The sequence below is a fragment of the Schistocerca piceifrons genome, chromosome 2 (assembly GCF_021461385.2).
Source record: "Schistocerca piceifrons isolate TAMUIC-IGC-003096 chromosome 2, iqSchPice1.1, whole genome shotgun sequence".
In the NCBI taxonomy this organism is placed as follows: Eukaryota; Metazoa; Arthropoda; class Insecta; order Orthoptera; family Acrididae; genus Schistocerca; species Schistocerca piceifrons.
The window spans coordinates 213,296,467-213,315,590 of record NC_060139.1 but is presented as its reverse complement, the minus strand read 5'-3'; the positions used below and the strand labels follow the sequence as shown (position 1 = coordinate 213,315,590).

Below are 19,124 nucleotides of genomic sequence, written 5' to 3'. Positions count from 1 at the left end.
TACTGTATGCCAGTTGACATAGAAAATCATAGTAAGACACAAAACAATGTACTCAATTTTTGAACAAAAATATTTAAAAAAAAAGTATTTACTTGGAAGCAACAGACAAAAGCTTGTTTCATCTTGGAGAGGGAGATTAAACAATGGGCATAAAAGAATTAGATGTCATTAAATGGAACATTTTCCATGTGCAAATGAGTCATAATGTGAAAAATCAAATGTAGTTTCTTGATCTTCAGCCTAAAGACTAGTTTGGCACAGCTTCGTTGCTCTATCCTGTGCAACCTACATCCATTTGAACCTGCTTACTGTATTTCTTTATCATCCTCTACAACTTTAATTCCCCACACTTGCCTCCAACCCTAAAGTGATGATTCCTTGCTGTCTCAGAATGTGTCCTGTCCACTAATCTCTTCTTTTAGTTAAGTTATGCCACAAATTTCTTTTCTCCCCAGATTCATTCCGTACTATCTCATTGGTTACATGACCTACCACTCTAATCTTCGGCATCCTTCTGTAACAGTAGTTTTCAAAAATTTCTATTCTCTTCTTGTCCCAACTTTTTATCATCCAAATCTCACTTCCATACAAGGCAACATTCCAGGCAAATACCTTCAGAAATTACTTTCTCTTCTTGAGAAACACTTTTCTTGACACTGCTAGTCCATATTTTATGTCCTCTCTACTTTGGTCATCACTAGTTATTTTATGGCGCAAACGGCAAAACCCATTCACTACTTTTAGTCTCACTTTTCCTAATCTAATTCCTTCAGCACTTCTTGATTTAATTTGACTTCCATTAGCCTTGTTTTGGTTTTGTTGATGTTCATCTTATATCCTCCTTTCAAGACCGTGTCTACTCCATTCAACTGCTATTTCAAGTCGCTGGCTGTCTCTGGCAAAATTACAATGTCAACAGGAAATTTCAAATATTTTATTTCTTCTTCTTGAATTTTAATTCCTTCTCCAATTTTTCTTTATCACTTTCTCAATGTACAGATTAAACAACACAGCACTGAAAAGTAAATAAACAATTTGAAAAGGATTAGTGAATACTGTAGCATGTTATGGCATTAGCTGCATCTAAACATTCTTCAGAAATGAAGTTCATTCATATGTGGCCCCTCATCCAATAGAACAGAACAGAATATACTTGAGACAGGACACAAAGAGGGTGTGATGGGTGGATGCAAGAGATAGGTCTGCTACTTGTCTTTCTCTCTCATGGATGTGACTGCTGGTGCAAGAGTTGCAAAGCAGAATAAGTGAAAGTTGTATTTGTGTAATGCTAGCCATCATAAGCTGAAGACATGCTTTGTTGATGCTCTGTGATTTTCAAATTTTTTATGGTGGTACACTAATGCTGTTGTGTTCATCTTTGGCAAGCAAGTGTAGGAGGTGTCGCAATATCAGCTTAGTAAAAAATCCATGCAGCTCATAGATTTAGTTACATATATATATGCCAACTTCCAAATTTTCCTTTCTGAGAGGCCACTTGTGGTAGCTAGGTTTGATTCAAAATAATAAATTCTAATGTTTTTCCTTTTTGTGTCGTCTCAGCATAATCTTTTATCAATTGTGTGAACACTCACTTGCATCTTGATATCCTGTGTATTTTTGAACATTTGCTATTTCTATGAAAAACTCTTACCATATCATCGATCACAAAATTAATTCGTGCTTTTTAGGAACTTTTAGCCAACATCCTTGTACAAAACCTATTATTCCCGAATTTCATTGTATACTTTCATAAAATAAAAGGTATATTGTCGAGAACTTTCAGAAAGGAATAAGCATACGTGTCTACTGCTGGCATGATATGTATCATTTTGGTTGTTAATCGCTTCACTTCTAGAATATAAAAGCCATAAATTACATGAGAATCAGAAAACTTGGTTTTAAGTTACTTGTTTACTGTTCTGCAAAATACTGCGTCAGTGACAGTGCAGCTTCACCATATATGCTGGTCTCGGGTATGTGATGAGTTAGTTGCTATTCATAAAGAGCTGGAAACTGCCTTGACTGCTGACAACCATCAAGAAACAGGAAGCTGCTGTGAATAGGTGTGTTGGGAGGGCTACTGATCCTGTAGATACTGTTCTCTCTACGGAAAGTACAGGATTTATCAGTAGTCTTTCACTTGACTGAGGGTGGCATGTCAATTGTAGGTGTAGGTGCCCTGAACGGGTGAAACAGGCTCAAGGGATAAACAGGATGTTAAACCTAGACTCCTCCCCAACAAGTTTGAGGAGTTGTCTTACACTGAAACAGTGGGATTCACTTCTCCTATTGAAAAACATGATGTGTCCTGTGTATCAAGGGAGGCAAATATAAATGGGTAGGAATTAATTAACCACTGGCAGTTGAAATGAGTGGTGAATATTGGTACTCCTTAGGGAAATGTCAGCAAAGAATGGGAAGGAACAGCATGTGCATCTGTGTTTATGCCAGGGGACATAATTCATCATGTTGAACAGGCTATTCAGGAAGACACTGACCTAACAGGGTGCAACAACCGGCAGATTGTGGTGCACATTAGGACAAATGATGACTGTCATCTGGGCTCCGATGTCATACTTTGATCATTCCAGCTACTGTCAGAGAAGGCTGAGAATACCAGCTTTCTCATGGCGTTTCAATGAAGCTCATAATATGCATCATTATTCCCAGAACTCATTGTGGTCACCTGGTTCTGAGTCAAGTGGAAGGTTTGAACCAGAGAGTGCGAAGATTCTGCGATTTCCTAGACTTGCACCACAGGGTTAAGACCTGTCCACATAACGACAGCTGTAAGAAGCATTGCAGTATCAGTGTAAGATCCAAAGAAATGCCAGCTCCCTCCCCAAACAAACAAACAAACACAAACACAAACACAGTTGAGAGTACTAAAATTCCAGTGATTAATTGCTGACGTATTCACAAAAAAGGGTCAGAGTTTGAAGTCGTCCTAAAAAGCACTGAAGCTCACCTAATGCTAAGTACAGAAAGTGGATTAAAAGATGAAATTGATGGCAATGAGATTTTCGAGAAAATTCAAGGTGTTTATCGAAAGGATTGGCTAATGGGGAGTGGAGGTGGTGTATTTTTTGTAGTAGACAAGAAATTCCAATTCACAGAAATAGAATTTAAGACTGCGTACATGATTGTTTGGGCAAAACTCAGCATCAGGGGTGAGCACAAAATTGTAGTTGATTCTCTATCAGTCACCAGTCTCAATCCCTGATGTAAGCAAGAACTTCAGAGAAAATCTCAGCTCATCAGTACTTAAGTTTCCCAATCACTCTGTAGTCATGGGAAGAGACTTTAACCACCCAACAATCAAGTGGGATAATTACCATTTTGTTAGTAGTGTCACAAAGCATCCTGCAAAACATTACTAAATGCCTTCTCTGACAACTAAGTACAACAGATAGTCCGGAACATGACTCAGGACGGATCTAATGGCAACAAACAGACCCGACTTCTTTGAGGATGTCCACATTGAAACTGATATCAGTGAGTATGACACAGTTGTGGCAAGAATGATTACTACAGTAAGAAGGGCACCTAAAACACGTAACGGGAACTTGGTAAAGAAGCAGTAGTAACCTATCACATTTAGTGCTCGAGATGAACATGTAGAATAATTGTGGCTCAAGTACAGTTGACCAAGCTCTTCATTGGTATGTACTGAGAAGAACCAGTTCATGACGGAAGGGACCTTCCACGGTAGTCACCGTAAATAAACTTCTAAAGAAGCAGAGACTACTGCATAATATGTGCAAAACAAAGCATGGAGCTATAACTAGGTAAACTGATGGAATCTCTGTCAGATTCTGTACTGAATTTGCGGCTGAGTTAGCCCCTCTCCTAACTATAATCTATCATAGACTCCTCGAACACAAAACCATGCCCAGTTCTTCAAAAAAGGCACAGGTCACACCTATTTACAAGAAGGGTAGTAGAAGTGATCCACAAAACTACCATCCAGTAGCCAGGACCTCAATTTATTGTAGAATCTTAGAACATATTCTGAGCTCAAACATAATGAGGTAGCTTGAATAGAATGACTTCTTCAATGTCAACTAGCATAGATTTTGAAAACATCGACCATTAGAAACCCAACTCACCCTTTTTTCACATAACATAGTGAAAGTTTTGGATCAAGGCAATTAGATAGACGCTGTGCTTCTCGATTTCCGAAAGGTATTTGACTTAGTACTACACCTAAGCTTATTGTCGAACGTATGATCATATGGAGTATCAAGTGAAATCTGTGACTAGATTGAGGACTTTTTGGTAGGGAGGACGCAACACGTTATCTTGGATGGAAAGTCATCATCAGATGTATGAGTAATTCTGGGAGTGCCCCAGGAAAATGTGTTGGGACCTTTACTGTTCATGCTGTATATTAAAGACCTTGCTGACAATACCAATAGCAAAATCAGGCTTTTTGCAGATGCAGTTATCTATAATGAAATAATATCTGAAAGAAGCTGCATAGATATTCAGTGTATTGGTAGAATACTAGGCAAGAGCAATCAATCTACAAAGAAGACTGCTTACAAAACACTCATGTGACCAGTTCTAGAATATTACTCAAGTGTGTGGGACATGTACCAGATGGGACTAACAGGGGATATTTTACATATACAGAGATGGACAACTTAAAATAAAGTGATACCAGTTCTGCCCTTCCCATAGATAAGTGGCCAATTCGCAGTGGTAATAAGAGAGCCATGGAAGTGATTCAATGAACGTGTCTTCTTTTTCAAAAGCACATAGTTATAATCAGAAAAAGAGATCGAATTTAATCAAAGTGCACTCTTCTTCCACAACTTCCTCTATTCTGTTAGCTCTAAATGCAAAACCATAAGTATCAAGCTGATTATCTCACTTTAGGATTTAGCAGAATTCTTTCGAATAATAAGGAATGATCAATTTTGTTTGGAGATTTTAGCTAACGATAGCTTTAAGTCTATAAAACTAAAGAGACACCTGCAGGCAAAATGTCCAGACTATGTAAGTAAACCTATCAAATTTTTTAAGTGTCATAGGGAACAACTAAAAGATATATCAGATTCATCAAAGAAGAAAGTCTTAATAGCATCCATAAAGGTATTCTACATAGTTGCAAAATTCAAATCCCTACACAATACTGGTGAAAAATTAGATCCTCCTGCAGCCGGCAAAATGAGTAAAATCAAGCAAAGAGAAAGGTTTGAGAAGTTTGAAGTCAATAATACTGACATGAAAAATAAATTGGTACCGTGTCTCCCTGACAGCCGAAAATTTGCTCTGCAACTCGATGACAAAACTGATATCGGAAATCTTTCCAGCTTCTTGTTTTTGTACGATGCTACTACGAAAATTAAATGCAGGAGAACCTCCTATTTTGTAAATCTCTGGAAGGGAGGACTATAGGCAAAGACATTTTCTTTCTTGTGAATGAATTCCTTCTTTGTTGACAACAATGTCATGGACAATTTGTTTTGGTGTTATGTACCAATCAGGTGGCACCATTTACTGGAACTAAAAAGGAGTTCATGACCAGAGTGTTTGCTGTTTCTCCTCCTGTGAATTCACACACTGCATAGTACACACGGAGACATTGGCTTCTAAAATAGTTCAACTGGAAGTCAACGAAGTGTTAAAACGATCCTGTCAGTGCTATAAATTTGGTGAAAGTGTGAGCTTTACACATTAGGTTATTTTCCATTCTTTGCCAGGAGATAGGTTCCACTTGTGATTCACTTCTACTGCACTTGGAGATATGTTGGTTGTCTCGTGGTTGAAGTTCATTGCATTGTGGAGTTGAAGGTTGAACTTCGTCTTTTCAAACTGAACAGCAACCCATTACATGCAGCTCACTTTCTGGATGAAAAATTGCTGTTAATGTTGTGCTACATGGCTATCTTTTCTGGAGAAATTGACTAATCTTAACATATCACCTAAAGGCCGAAATAGTAATATCATTATTCTAAGCAAGAAATTGCTTGTGTTTAACAGAAAACTTAGACAGATGAAGAAGGATAACTGTGAAATGTTTTCTTGTCTGAATGGTGTCATGGAGGAAAAGGAGTTGGATGATAATAAACGTAATAGAATTGGTGTAGTACATCTCAAAAATCTTCATCAACAATTTGGGAAAAAATTTCCAGAACTTTCACCTGAGTATGACTGGATCCACAATCCATTTAATATGATCATAACAGACGACTTTTCAACATTACAGCAGGAGGAGCTAATATAACTCTTAACTCTCAAGTGATAGAACACTTTGAAATAAATTTAAATCTCAGTCTCCTGCAAATTTTTGGGCACAGACTCAAAATAAAAATCCCAATTTAGCAAGGAGAGCAACAACGTGTTATTACCCTTCACAAAACTTACTGGCATTAATCAGGATGAAACATCAGTCTCAAATGCAGCTGGAAAGGGACCTGTGAGTTGCTGTTTTACAAATCCAACCAAGACTGGATCCACTTTCCTCTTATAAAGAAGCACACACAGCACACTAAATGTGCGAATGTAAAAATTTCTGAATTTTGAACCGTTTATATTTTCACTCTTGTTCACTTCCTTTTTTGGATGATCAATTTGAATATAACAGTACTAAAACCAGCATTTAAATGTTGAATATTGTTCTATTGATATTTATACGTCATGATTTTTCACACACCACAACTTTCAAATGAATTAAAAACATTACAGACAGAAAGTGTTAAATTTTAACTAACGAATCTGTGAACCAATCTGTAAAACAATATGTAGTAAGTACTTAGATTTGCTCAATTCCATAGTTATTTATAAAAAAGTTCTATTTGTCATCTTGCATCACATTATACACAGTACAAATGTAAGATAACATGGGAAAAAACCCCTCAAGTGCTCAAATGAAACACACTTGTCACTACTACTACTACTACTACTACTACTACTACTAGTAGTAGTAGTAGTAGTAGTAGTAGTAGTAGTAGTACTGCTATTGTTATCGTTTTAACTGATATTTTCAATAATTACACAGAAGTAAATAGATAATGTGAACTGTTTTCATGCCAAGAATAAGAAGTGCTGAGGAAGGTAAGCCGAACGGGGGCGGGGGGGGGGGGGGGGGGGGGGGGGGGGTAAATAATTAATGTTTCAGAAGAGCGCACAATGGAAAAAAGTTCGAGAACCACTGGCCTAAGCAACATGCTATTATGAATTTCCACTTCTATGAGAATGAGACAGTGAAAAACATTCACAAAAGCCTGAAGAACATGTATGGGGATGATCATAGTGCATCAGACATGAGGCAACAACGTCTCTGGTGAAATTGGGCACACCAATATTTGGGACCTCCTGCGCAGTGACAGACCAAGTGCAATACACACCTCTGTTTTTGGCTGACAAATGCTTAACAGTGAATGATGTGTCAATCAGAGTCGGAGTAGAAGAAGCGAGTGTGTACAGAATATAGAGACAATAGAAGCCGAAATAAGTTTGTGCTAGGTAGATTTGAGAATGTTGACGGACGCGCCACAAAGAATCATGGGTGAACTAGATTGAAACACCCAACCTATAGGCCTGGTCTGAGACAGCGTGATTACCAGCTCTTTGGTAAACTGAAGGAATCTCTTTGTAGAATGAGAACTGAAAATTGTTTCTGTTTTGTTTTAGGGCACAAAAACAACTAGGGTCATATGCGTCCATGTCAGAACTGTAGAACACGAAGACAAAGAGAGGAGTTAAAAACGACTACACGTTAATCCCAATCCATGGAAGAGACGACAGCTAAAAACAGCGACATGGAGAAAGGTCTATAAAATACAGCATAAATGGAGGTCCTGAACCAGAGATTAAACGTCCTCTGTCATATCGCTACGACGGATAAAAACTAAAATGCGGTCGACAGCCGGTGCATCGTTTGCTACAACAACTGATAACTCAAGATGGCAAACACATATGAGACTGTAAGTGATTAAAAAAGGGCTTTCTGCCAGCAAATGGTGGACCGTCAAAGGTTGAGGGCAATGTGCAGAAAGTAGTGTGAGAGCATTACTTAACAAATGACGATGGCTAAAAAGACAGTGCCTGATATGCAACCTAAGATGATCTCCTCACAGTGAGAGGGTTGAGAAGAGATTATCCAAGCCACTGGGAAAGGCTTAATAACCCAGAGCTTGTTCCCATGAAGGGAGGACCAGTGGTGATGCCAAAGTGACACCACCTGCTGACAGACAGCAACACAGAGATCATCGGAGGAAATGTAAGAAGTAGTGGGCTGAGGTACGAGGACTGCAGCCTAGGCAGCGGCATCAGTCGCCTCGTTTCCTGTCAGACCAATGTGTCCAAGAACCCACATAAACATCACAGTGCCTCCACAAGTGTGAGCAAATGACAGCTTTCCTGAAAACGTTGCACCAAGGGATGGACTGTGTAAGCAAACAGAGGCTTTGAAGGGCACAGAGGGTCGGAGCAGATGAAGCAATTGAAAGCCTGTGTCACCGGGTGTAATGTGTGGCCTGACAGAGGGTGAAGAGCTCTGCTGTAAATACTGAGCAGTGTTCCTGAAGCCAATACTGAAAAGCATCAATGCCAAAGACAAAGGCACAGTCATGGTTAGTCCGAGAGCTATCAGTAAACACAAAGGTACTATCACGAAGTTCCATGTGAAGGTTGTGAAACTGAAGGCGATAGACGAAGGCTGGAGTAGTGTCCTTAGGAAGCAAATGAAGGCCATGGTGAACATGGGCCGCTGCACGAAGCCAAGGTAGTGAGGTGTTCACACCTATCGGGAAAGTGGCAGGTAGCGTGAAGTTAAGCTCCCAAAGCAAGAGTTGAAAGCGAACTCCAGGAGGTAACAGAGAAGAGGGATGCGCCCTATACTGGCGATTAAAGTTGTTGAAGAAGGAGACATATGATTGGTGGCCGCACTTGGCAGACAAATGACATGCCTATGTGCTGAGGAGAAAGTCACAGCAGTAGGACAGCGGTAGTTCAGCAGCTTCTGCATACAGACTTTCAACCGGGCTAGCGTAAATGGCGCCAGTGGCCAAAGGGATACCACAATAGTGGATGGTGTTGAGACAGCGTAAGATGGACGGACGTGCAGATGCATAAACAAAACACCCATAGTCTAGTTTCGGACGGACAAGGGACCAGTACAAACGGAGGAGGTTGATTCGATCTGCTCCCCTGGAATTACCACTAAAGACACGTAGGACACTGAGGGACCGCGTAGAGCGGGCTGCCAGGTAAGACTCATGAGAGGACCAAGAAGTTTCCTAACAAGCATGAGTGACAGGAATTTCATAGTTTCAATGATTTGAAGAGCAACAGGTCCAAGATATAAAAGTGGTGGAAGAAACCAATTGTGCTGCCAGAAATTCATAGAACCGGTTTTGTCATGGAAAAATGAATGACAATGCTGACACTCCATGAGTAAAGATGATCGAGACATCGCTGAAGATGCCGCTCAATGAGACAAGTCCATGGACAACTGCAATAGATGACAAATTGTCAATGAAAAGGGAGCCAGAGATTCCTTGTGGGAGACAGTCCATTATAGGGTTAATGGTAATAACAAAGATGATGAAGCTCAGAGTGGCACCTGAGTTCACATCATTTTCCTGGATAAAGGTGTCTGACAAGGCAGAAACCACACGTACCTTGAAAGCTCGATCTTTTAAAAATTCCTGAAGGAAACTGGGCATAGTCACAGAAGCTCCACATGTAGAGTGTATGAATGATACCAGTCTTCCAGCATGTGTCATATGCTTTCTCCAAATCAAAAACCACGGCCACAGTCTGAAATTTCCACAGAAGACCATTCGTGACATGGGTGGACAAAGTGACAAGATGGTCAACTGCAGTGGCTAGTTAATTGCGATACTTGAGCCACGATACCACCTGGGCATGAATCATACATTCTATCACCTTACACACACAGCTAATGAGAGACATAGGTCAGTAGCTAGAAGGAAGATGTTTGTCCCTACCGAGCTTAGGTATGGGTGTGACAGTGGGTTCATGCCGGTGTCTGGGAAACGTACCCTCTGCCCACATGCAGTTGTACATATGAAGGAGAAAGTGCTTGCCCATGAGAGAAAAGTGCTGCGACCTCTGAATGTGAAAATCATCCAGCCCTGGGGCGGAGCATCTGGATGAAGTGAGAGCATGATCTAGCTCCAACATAGTATATAATATATTGAGATCCAGACAAGGTGGCAGCTGACCATCTGCTCCAAGGTCTTTCCCTTGATGTTTGCTTTGTGGGATGCTCAACTGCATGGTCATCAGCATCCGTACAAAATCACCTCGGCGGCTGCCGAGTGCCAGCCTTCAAAGACTCACGTCTACAGGACGCAGAAGCTGGAGAATCCTGCTCCATGAGATCCACAGAGGTGTCAACTTCCTCCTTCTGCTGGTCTACGGAGTCCAGAGCAGAAAAACGATTATCAGTGCGCACCGGCGACATGGAGGTCGGCCGGTCAAGTGTATCACGTGGCGACACTGTCAAAGAAGATATACAATCCCGCAAAGGAGAAGACAATTTACCTTTATTTGACTTCTTGGGGCCTTTCCAGTTGACAGCAGAAGACTCAGATGTGTCTTGGCTGGAGGGACTTAGGATGTCTTCATGTGAGTATTCCTTCTGTCCTTTCCCCCCTGCCAGTTGTGTAGCAGGTGACTTAGCAGCGTGAGGCAAAAGTTTGGTGGCTTGTTGCACAGCTAGAGGAGGAGACAGCGATGCTATCATGACACTGGGTGATTTTACAACCACGATGCTGAATTTGAGGTTGCATGTCTGCGTGGCCATGTCCTTCATGGAGCAAGATGTAGCAAGAATAGTACTGTTAAGTGCCAGATGGTAGAAAGCACGATTTGCGACTAGCCAATAACTTGTGGGTGACAGGGTAAGGCACTTTCTCCTTTACCCTGATCTCCTAGACAGCCCACTCACAGAGATACACAGGACATCTCAAGGAGGCAGCATGGTCACTACTGCAGTTAATACAACAGGAAGAAAGGTTGGTTTGTGGGGGGTTGAAGGGACCAGACTGCAAAGGTCATCGGTCCCTTTTTCCACAACCATGAAGCACTCACAAGGGATAAAAAACAAGCAACAGAGATGACAAGGGATGACACAGAACAAGAAAGACACAGACAAAAGGAATTAAAAGCATACAGAGTGTGATAGTGGTTGGTCGACCATGGAAACAAAAAAGGAAAAGCCAACCACCAAAATACACACTAAAAAACCCAATCTAAAACCGTAGGCCAAATGTCAGACTCAACACAAAAAAAGGACAAACCCTTAGATCGAGTGATAAAAGCCCCCTACACGAATAAAACTCAAAACTAAGTCTGTCATTGCAGCGTCATCCGTTAAAAGTGCAGGGAGTATATCAGGCAGCACAAGCCTGCCTGAGCGCAGTTAAAGGCAAACAGGCCAACAAGATATGGACCACAGTCAACACTGATCCACAGCGACACAGAGGAAGGTCCTCAGGGCACAAGAAATGACCATGTGTCAGCCAGGTGTGCACAATGCATAGCCAGCATAGAACAACTGAGTACTTGCAGGAGGCTCGCAAGGAGGAGCGCCACACACCTGTAGTCTCCTTCACGACCCGAAGTTTGTTGGGTGAAGGCACAGTGCGCCATTTTATCACCCCAGGTGCCAAGGACCTTCTGCCGCAAAACTGACTGGAGATCACACTCCAAGGCCCGTGCACCGACAGCCTGTTTGGCCAGCATGCCAATGCGTTCATTACCCAGGATGCCGACATGACATGGGGTCCAAACAAAGACCACAGAGCGGCCGCAACGGGCAAGAGTATGGAGGGACTCCTGGATAGCCATCACCAGACGAGAGCGAGGGAAACACTGGTCAATAGCTTGTAAACCACTCATGGAGTCACTACAGATAATGAAGGACTCACCTGAGCAGGAGCGGATATACTCTAGGGTGCGAGAGATGGCGATAAGCTCTGCAGTGAAAACACTGCAGCCAGCCGGCAATGAGCATTGTTCTGAATGATCCCAAGAGTAATAGCATAACCAATGTGACCAGCAACCAATGAACCAACGGTATAGGCCACGTCAGAGCCATGAAACACAGCAAGGACGGAAAGACAGTGGCAGCAGATGGCCTCAGGAGGGACTGAGTCCTTCAGGCCCTGTGCCAAATCCAGCCGAAGGCATGGGCAGGGCACACACCACGGGGGTATACGTATATGAGCCCGGAAAAGAGGTGAGAGAGAGAAAAACTCAAGCCCAGAGAGAAGAGCCCGGATGCGAACCGCCATCTTACGCCTTGACAGGGGCGGCCATTCTGGAAGATCGACGACCGAGTTGGGAAACAGGAGACGGTACTTTGGATGTCCAGGCAAGCTACAAACATGTGCAGCATAAGCGGCCAGTAGACGTAGGTGCCGGATCTGCAATGGAGGGACACCAGCCTCCACAAGTATGCTGTTTACAGGGCTTGTGCGGGAAGCTCCAGTTGCGAGTCAGATCCCACAGTGAAGTATGGGGTCAAACAACCGCAACACGGAAGGTGAGGTCGAACCATAAGCCAGGCTCCCGCAATCGCGACAGGGCTGAATCAACGCCTGATACAGTCATAGAAGGGTAGACCGATAGGCACCCCAGCTGGTGTGACTCAAGCAACGAAGAGCGTTAAGACGGCGCCAGCATGTTTGTTTAAGCTGCCGAATATGAGGGAGCCACATCAATCGGGTATCCAAAAGCAAGCCCAAAAAACGGTGCTTCTCCACCACAGCAAGAGGTTTGCCGTCAAGATAAAGCTGTGGCTCAGGTTGAACAGAGCGACGCCGGCAGAAATGCATGACGCAGGTCTCAGCAGCCGAGAACTGGAAGCCGTGTGTGACGGCCCAAGACTGCGCCCTGTGGATCACCCTGTAGCTGCCGTTCAGCAACCACAATGCCTGTGGAGCTATAGTACACGCAAAAGTCATGAGCATACAAAGAAGCCGATACAGACGTTCCCACAGCTGCAGCTAGCCCATTGATAGCAGCTAAAAAGAGGCAGACACTCAAGACAGAGCCTTGCAGTACCCCAATCTACTGGACTTGGGAGGAACTATGAGAGGAACCAACTTGCACATGGAAGGAACGAAGTGGCAGAAAATTCTGAATAAAAATCAGGAGCGGGCCCCTAAGACCCCACCCGCGAAGCGTGGTGAGGATGTGATGTTGCCATGTGGTATCGTATGCCTTCCGCATGTCAAAAAAGATGTCAACCAGATGCTGATGATGGGAAAATGCCTTACGGATGGCAGACTCCAGGCAAACTGGATTATCGGTGGCAGAGCGGCCTTTACGGAACCAACCCCGAGACAGAGCCAGGAGGCCCCAAGACTCAAGTAGCCAACTCAACCTCCGGCTCATTGTGCATTTGAGCAACTAGCACAGAACGTTGGTGAGGCTAATGGGAGCGGTAGCTGTGCACCCCCAGTGGATTCTTGCCAGGCTTCAACACTGGTATGATAATGTTTTCCCGCCATTGAGGGGGGTACTCACCCTCGACCCAGATACGGTTGAAAAGGTCTCGGAGGCATGGCTGGCAGTTCACTGAGAGGTGTTTGAGCATCTGATAGTGGATGCGATCCAGTTCGGGAGCCGTATCACGACAAGCGGATACGGCACTTTGGAATTCCCACTCACTGAATGGCGCACTGTACGATTCAGGGTGGCACTTGTGGAATGAAAGACTCCAACGTTCCAACCACTCTTTCAGGGAGCAGAAGGCCAGCAGGTAATTCGTAGAAGCGGAACTCTGAGCATAATGCTCCACTAGGAGTTTTGCAATTGTATCGGGAGTCAGTACAGACTGCTCCATTCAGGGAAAGCCCAGGTATGCTGACGGGGGTCCGATAGCCATAGAGTCATGTAATCTTGGCCCAAACCTGCGATGGAGAGGTACTGAGGCCAATGGTGGAGACATACCTTTCCCAGCTATCCTGCTTGCATCGGCAAATAAGGAGGCAGGCTCAGGCACGGAGCCATTTAAAGGCGATGAGGTGTTCTACATCTACATACATACTCCACAACCCACCATACGGTGCGTGGCGGAGGGTACCTCGTACCACAACTAGCTTCTCCTCCTCCCTGTTCCACTTCCAAACAGAACGAGGGAAAAATGACTGCCTATATGCCTCTGTACAAGCCCAAATCTCTCTTATCTTATTTTATCTTTGTGGTCTTTCCGCGAAATGTAAGTTGGTGGCAGTATAATTGTACTGCAGTCAGCCTCAAATGCTGGTTCTCTAAATTTCTTCAGTAGCGATTCATGAAAAGAATGCCTCCTTTCCTCTAGAGACTCCCACCGGAGTTCCTGAAGCATTTCCGTAACACTCGCGTGATGATCAAACCTATCGGTAACAAATCTAGCAGCCCGCCTCTGAATTGCTTCTATGTCCTCCCTCAATCTGACCTGGTAGGGATCCCAAACGCTCAAGCAGTACTCAAGAATAGGTCGTATTAGTGTTTTATAAGCGGTCTCCTTTACAGATGAATCACATCTTCCCAAAATTCTACCAATGAACCAAAGACGACTATCCGCCTTCCCCACAACTGCCATTACATGCTTGTCCCACTTCATAGCACTCTGCAATGTTACGCCCAAATATTTAATTGACGTGACTGTGTCAAGCGCTACACTACTAATGTAGCATTCAAACATTACAGGATTCTTTTTCCTATTCATCTGCATTAATTTATATTTATCTATATTTAGAGTTAGCTGCTATTCTTTACACCAATCACAAATCCTGTCCAAGTCATCTTGTATCCTCCTACAGTCACTCAATGACGACACCTTCACGTACACCACAGCATCATCAGCAAACAGCCGCGCATTGCTATCCAACCTATTCAAAAGACCATTTATGTAGATAGAAAACAACAGCGGACCTACCACACTTCCCTGGGGCACTCCAGATGTTACCCTCACCTCCGATGAACGCTCACCAACGAGGACAACATACTGGGTTCTATTACTTAAGAAGTCTTCGAGCCACTCACATACTTGGGAACCAATCCCATATGCTCGTACCTTAGTTAGGAGTCTGCAGTGGGGCACCGAGTCAAACGCTTTCCGGAAGTCAAGGAATATGGCATCCGTCTGATACCCTTCATCCATGGTTCCCAAGATATCATGTGAAAAAAGGGGAAGTTGCATTTTGCAGGCGTGATGCTTTCTAAAGCCGTGCTGATGCATGGACAGCAACTTCTCTGTCTCAAGGAAATTCATTATATTCGAACTGAGAACATGTTCGAGAATCCTGCAACAAACTGATGTTAAGGATATTGGTCAGTAATTTTGAGGATCCGTCCTTCTACCCTTCTTATATACAGGCGTCACCTGCACTTTTTTCCAGTCACTGGGGACTTTACGTTGGGCAAGAGATTCACGATAAATTCCAATGATGGGTGCTGCTTATGACGTTTAATTGCCTCACCAGTCTCGGGTGACCACCAAGGCACAGTCCTCCACTGAGGGGACCTGGAAGAACAGAGAATTGCAGATTCCGTGGCAAAAACGATGCTCAATAGTGGCAATGGAGGCAAACAAGAACCAATCCGCCTTATTCATAGCCTATCTGGAGGGGGCCCAGAAGAGTGATGTTGTGGCAGTGATAGAAAGATCGGAAAGTGGTCACTACCGTACAAGTCGTCATGTACATTCCATTGGACAGATGGTAGAAAGTTCGGGCTGCAGACCGAAAGGTCGATGGCTGAGTACGTGCCACGCACCAAACTGAAATGTGTGGAGGCACCATTATTTAAGAGGGAAATGTCGAGCTGTGCCAATACTTGCTCAATGACAGTGCCTCGGCCTGCTGCCACCAAGCTACCCCACAAAGGGTTATGGGCATTAAAATCACCCAGTAACAGAAAAGTGGCGGCAGTTGGGCTATCAGTGCAGCCAATACATGCTGTGGGACATCACCATCCAGTGGAAGATAGATACTGCTGACAGTAACAGCCTGAGGCATCCACACCCTAACAGCGACAGCCTTTATAGACGTTTGAAGAGGTACACTCTCACTGTAAAGAGAGTTAAGGACGTAGATGCAGACGCCACCAGATACCCTCTCATAAAATGCCCGAATCTTATAACAACACCGACAACCATGGAGGGCGGGGGTTCACATCACCGAAACCAAGTTTCCTGGAGAGCAATGCAGAAGAAAGGGTGAAGGCTGAGAAGTTGTCGGATCTCAGCAAGGTGGTGGGAAAAACCACTGTAATTCCACTGGAGAATGACATTATCTGCGGCCAAAAAAGGTGTGAAGGGACCGAGGAGGCAGATTATGCCACTGGGTCGCCTACTGCCACCGACTGAGGATGTGTGTGATCAACATCCGTTATATCTGAGGGTCCAGTAGATCTAGGTCCTCAGCAGATGCCAGAATCTCCACCTCATCCTGAGATGCAGAGCCTGTTGGGAGTGGTGGGTTGGGTGCCACCTCAAGTTCCTTGGGTTTCACAGGCTGGGAGGGCTTCACTGATTCAGTCTCCAGGATGGAGGAGGATCATGAAGCCCTATGACCAGCTGCTTGTTGGCACTTCAGCCACTGGCGGGTGCCATCTTACATCTTTACCACTGGTGGAAACCTGGGAAGGGAGGGACCCAAGGGACCCCTTGCGATTGAGAAGAGCTGAAGAAGTTGGACGCTTCTCCGGCTTAGAAGTGCAGGCAGATGTCCCCGATGGCTGGGGGGTTTGCTCCCAAAGTAGGTGATGCAGGAGCAACAGGGAGGGTTGTGCCCCCCATGAGCAAGGGGGCAGGTGTAGCCGTCCATCTCTGAGAGGGGACTGTTGTAGGTGGAGCTGAAGGGGCTAGAACAGCGGTAGTGGCGGCATAAGAGGTGGTCATATGAACAGGATGAAGGCTTTCAAATTTCCACTTAGCCTCAGTGTAGGTCAGTTGGTCCAGGGTCTTATATTCCATGATTTTCCGCTCTTTCTGTAAAATCCTGAAATCTGGCAAGCAAGGTGTTCTCCGCAGTTGACACAGGTGGGAGGTGGGGCACATGGAGTATTGGGATGTGATGGGCATCCGCAATCTCGACATGTGGGGCCAGAAGCACAGCAGGAAGACATATGGCCAAACTTCCAGCACTTAAAGCACCACATCGGGGAAGGGAGATAGGACTTGACGTCACAGAGGTAGACCATCACCTTGACCTTCTCAGGCAATGTATCACCCTCAAGGGCCAAGATGAAGGCATCAGTGGCAACCTGATTATTTCTCGGACCTCGATGAATGTGCCAGACGAAATAAACGCCTCGCTGCTCCAAAGTGGCACGCAGCTCGTCATCAGACTGCAAAAGAAGATCCCTGTAGAATATAATACCCTGGCTCATATTTAAACTCTTAGGGGGTGTGATCGTAAGAGAAACATCACCCAACTTGTCACAGGCAAGTAATACCCTTGACTGGGCAGAGGATACTGTTTTTATTAAGACTGGCCCAGAGCGCAATATGGACAAGCCCTCCACCTCCCCAAACTTGTCCTCTAAATGCTACACAAAGAACTGAGGCTTCATCGTTGTGAAAGACTCCCCGTCAGCTCTCATACAGACTAGATACCGGGGCGAATAAGCTTCACTGCCAACCTTAGCCTTTTGTTCGTCCCATGGTGTGGCCAAGGAGGGGAATGATTTGGGGTCATACGTGTTTGCATTAAATTGAGCCCTCAAATGCTTAAGACTGCTGGTGGCTGGCTACCAGCAAGAGATGATGTACCAAGCTTCATTGCTTGTCATCTGCCCTGATGCCACCCACTCCGACCAGGGCCCTCCCCACGGGCGCCACCCAGCCGCAGCAAGGGCCACCTAATACGATGGCCATTGCTGGGAGTCCCGATGCCCCAGGGAGATAGGCATCTACTGCTTGGCATACATGGGGAGTTAACAGCGCAGGCATCAGCAGAGCGATCCCTGTGCTGTCAGGGTGCTACAACCAACAGGGTACATGGCAGCCCCACCACAATGGACTGGCTACTGTGCCGGTTATCAGGCACAAAGAAGTCCATGGTCGTTGCCCCGGCACAGAAAGTGACAGTGCATAGTGCATGGCTTATCCTTGCCCAAGAGATGGAGAACAGGCGGGACTGCAATGTGAATACGAGAAAGGGGGCTAAAGATCTCAATGCACGATGGACATGATGCACCAAGTAAAGCACCCTTGCCCAACTGGCTCACTCTTGGGAATATTTTGAACTATGGAGGTCAAACCCGAGAGGGGACCATCGCATAAAGGCCAAAACATGTGGACTCCTTTTAGTCGCCTCTTACAACAGGCAGGAATACCGCATGCCTATTCTTACCCCCGAACCCGTAGGGTTACAACAGGGAGAAAGAGGTGGACAATTGCCCTCATGAGCATCCCTGCCACAGGTTACTCATTTGGCCAGGTGTCAACAGGACATTCAAGTATGGTTGAAACAATGACACTGGTAGCAGCACACTGGGTTTGGAAAATATGGTCGGACGATGATAACGTCATAACCTGCTTTGATCTTGGACAGAAGCACCACTCTGTCAAAAGTGAGAGAGAGAGTGCGTGTGGGCACTAAGGATGCATCTACCTTTTTGATGGGCTGCAATGGCACCCTGATCAGAGAGGTACGTTAGGATTTGTGTCTTGGCCAGACCATCGAACACCACGGGAATAATTCAGTGTTCTACAGACCTCGACACGAACAGGTTAGCCATGGAGGAACGAAGTGGCAAGTAGTAGTTGTGCTTGAGAATCAGAAGTAGTCTTCAAAAGCAAAGTGCCATTGCATACAGTAGAGCAGGATTTCACAGGTCCGGCAATTGCATCAATAACTTCTCAAATAAGAAACACATTTACTGTTGCAAAGGGCTGACTGTCTTCAGTATGTGAAACCACAAGGAACCATGGTACAGCTGGGAGCGCCTTTTAATCAATAGCGTCATTCCATTTACATTTGGTAGATGTTGACTGCGAAGGAGATGATTGACTCACCATAAGAAAATCACCAATAACTGTCAGCATCTATTATGGCATGCTCCTTCCAACTGGGGGGAGGGGCCCTCAGAGTGGGTGCGCACCCGCCTTAGGTGATTGTTTACACCTTAGGTCACAACTCCCGAAC

The 19,124-nt window shown here is 44.6% G+C and overlaps 1 protein-coding gene across 4 annotated transcripts in view; it reads right to left on the bottom strand.

Annotated features, from left to right (window-relative positions):
- LOC124777952 (nuclear distribution protein nudE-like 1-A) overlaps positions 1–19,124 on the bottom strand; it is a 173,101-nt gene that overhangs the window by 107,520 nt on the left and 46,457 nt on the right. The gene's annotated exons all lie outside the window — the stretch shown is intronic.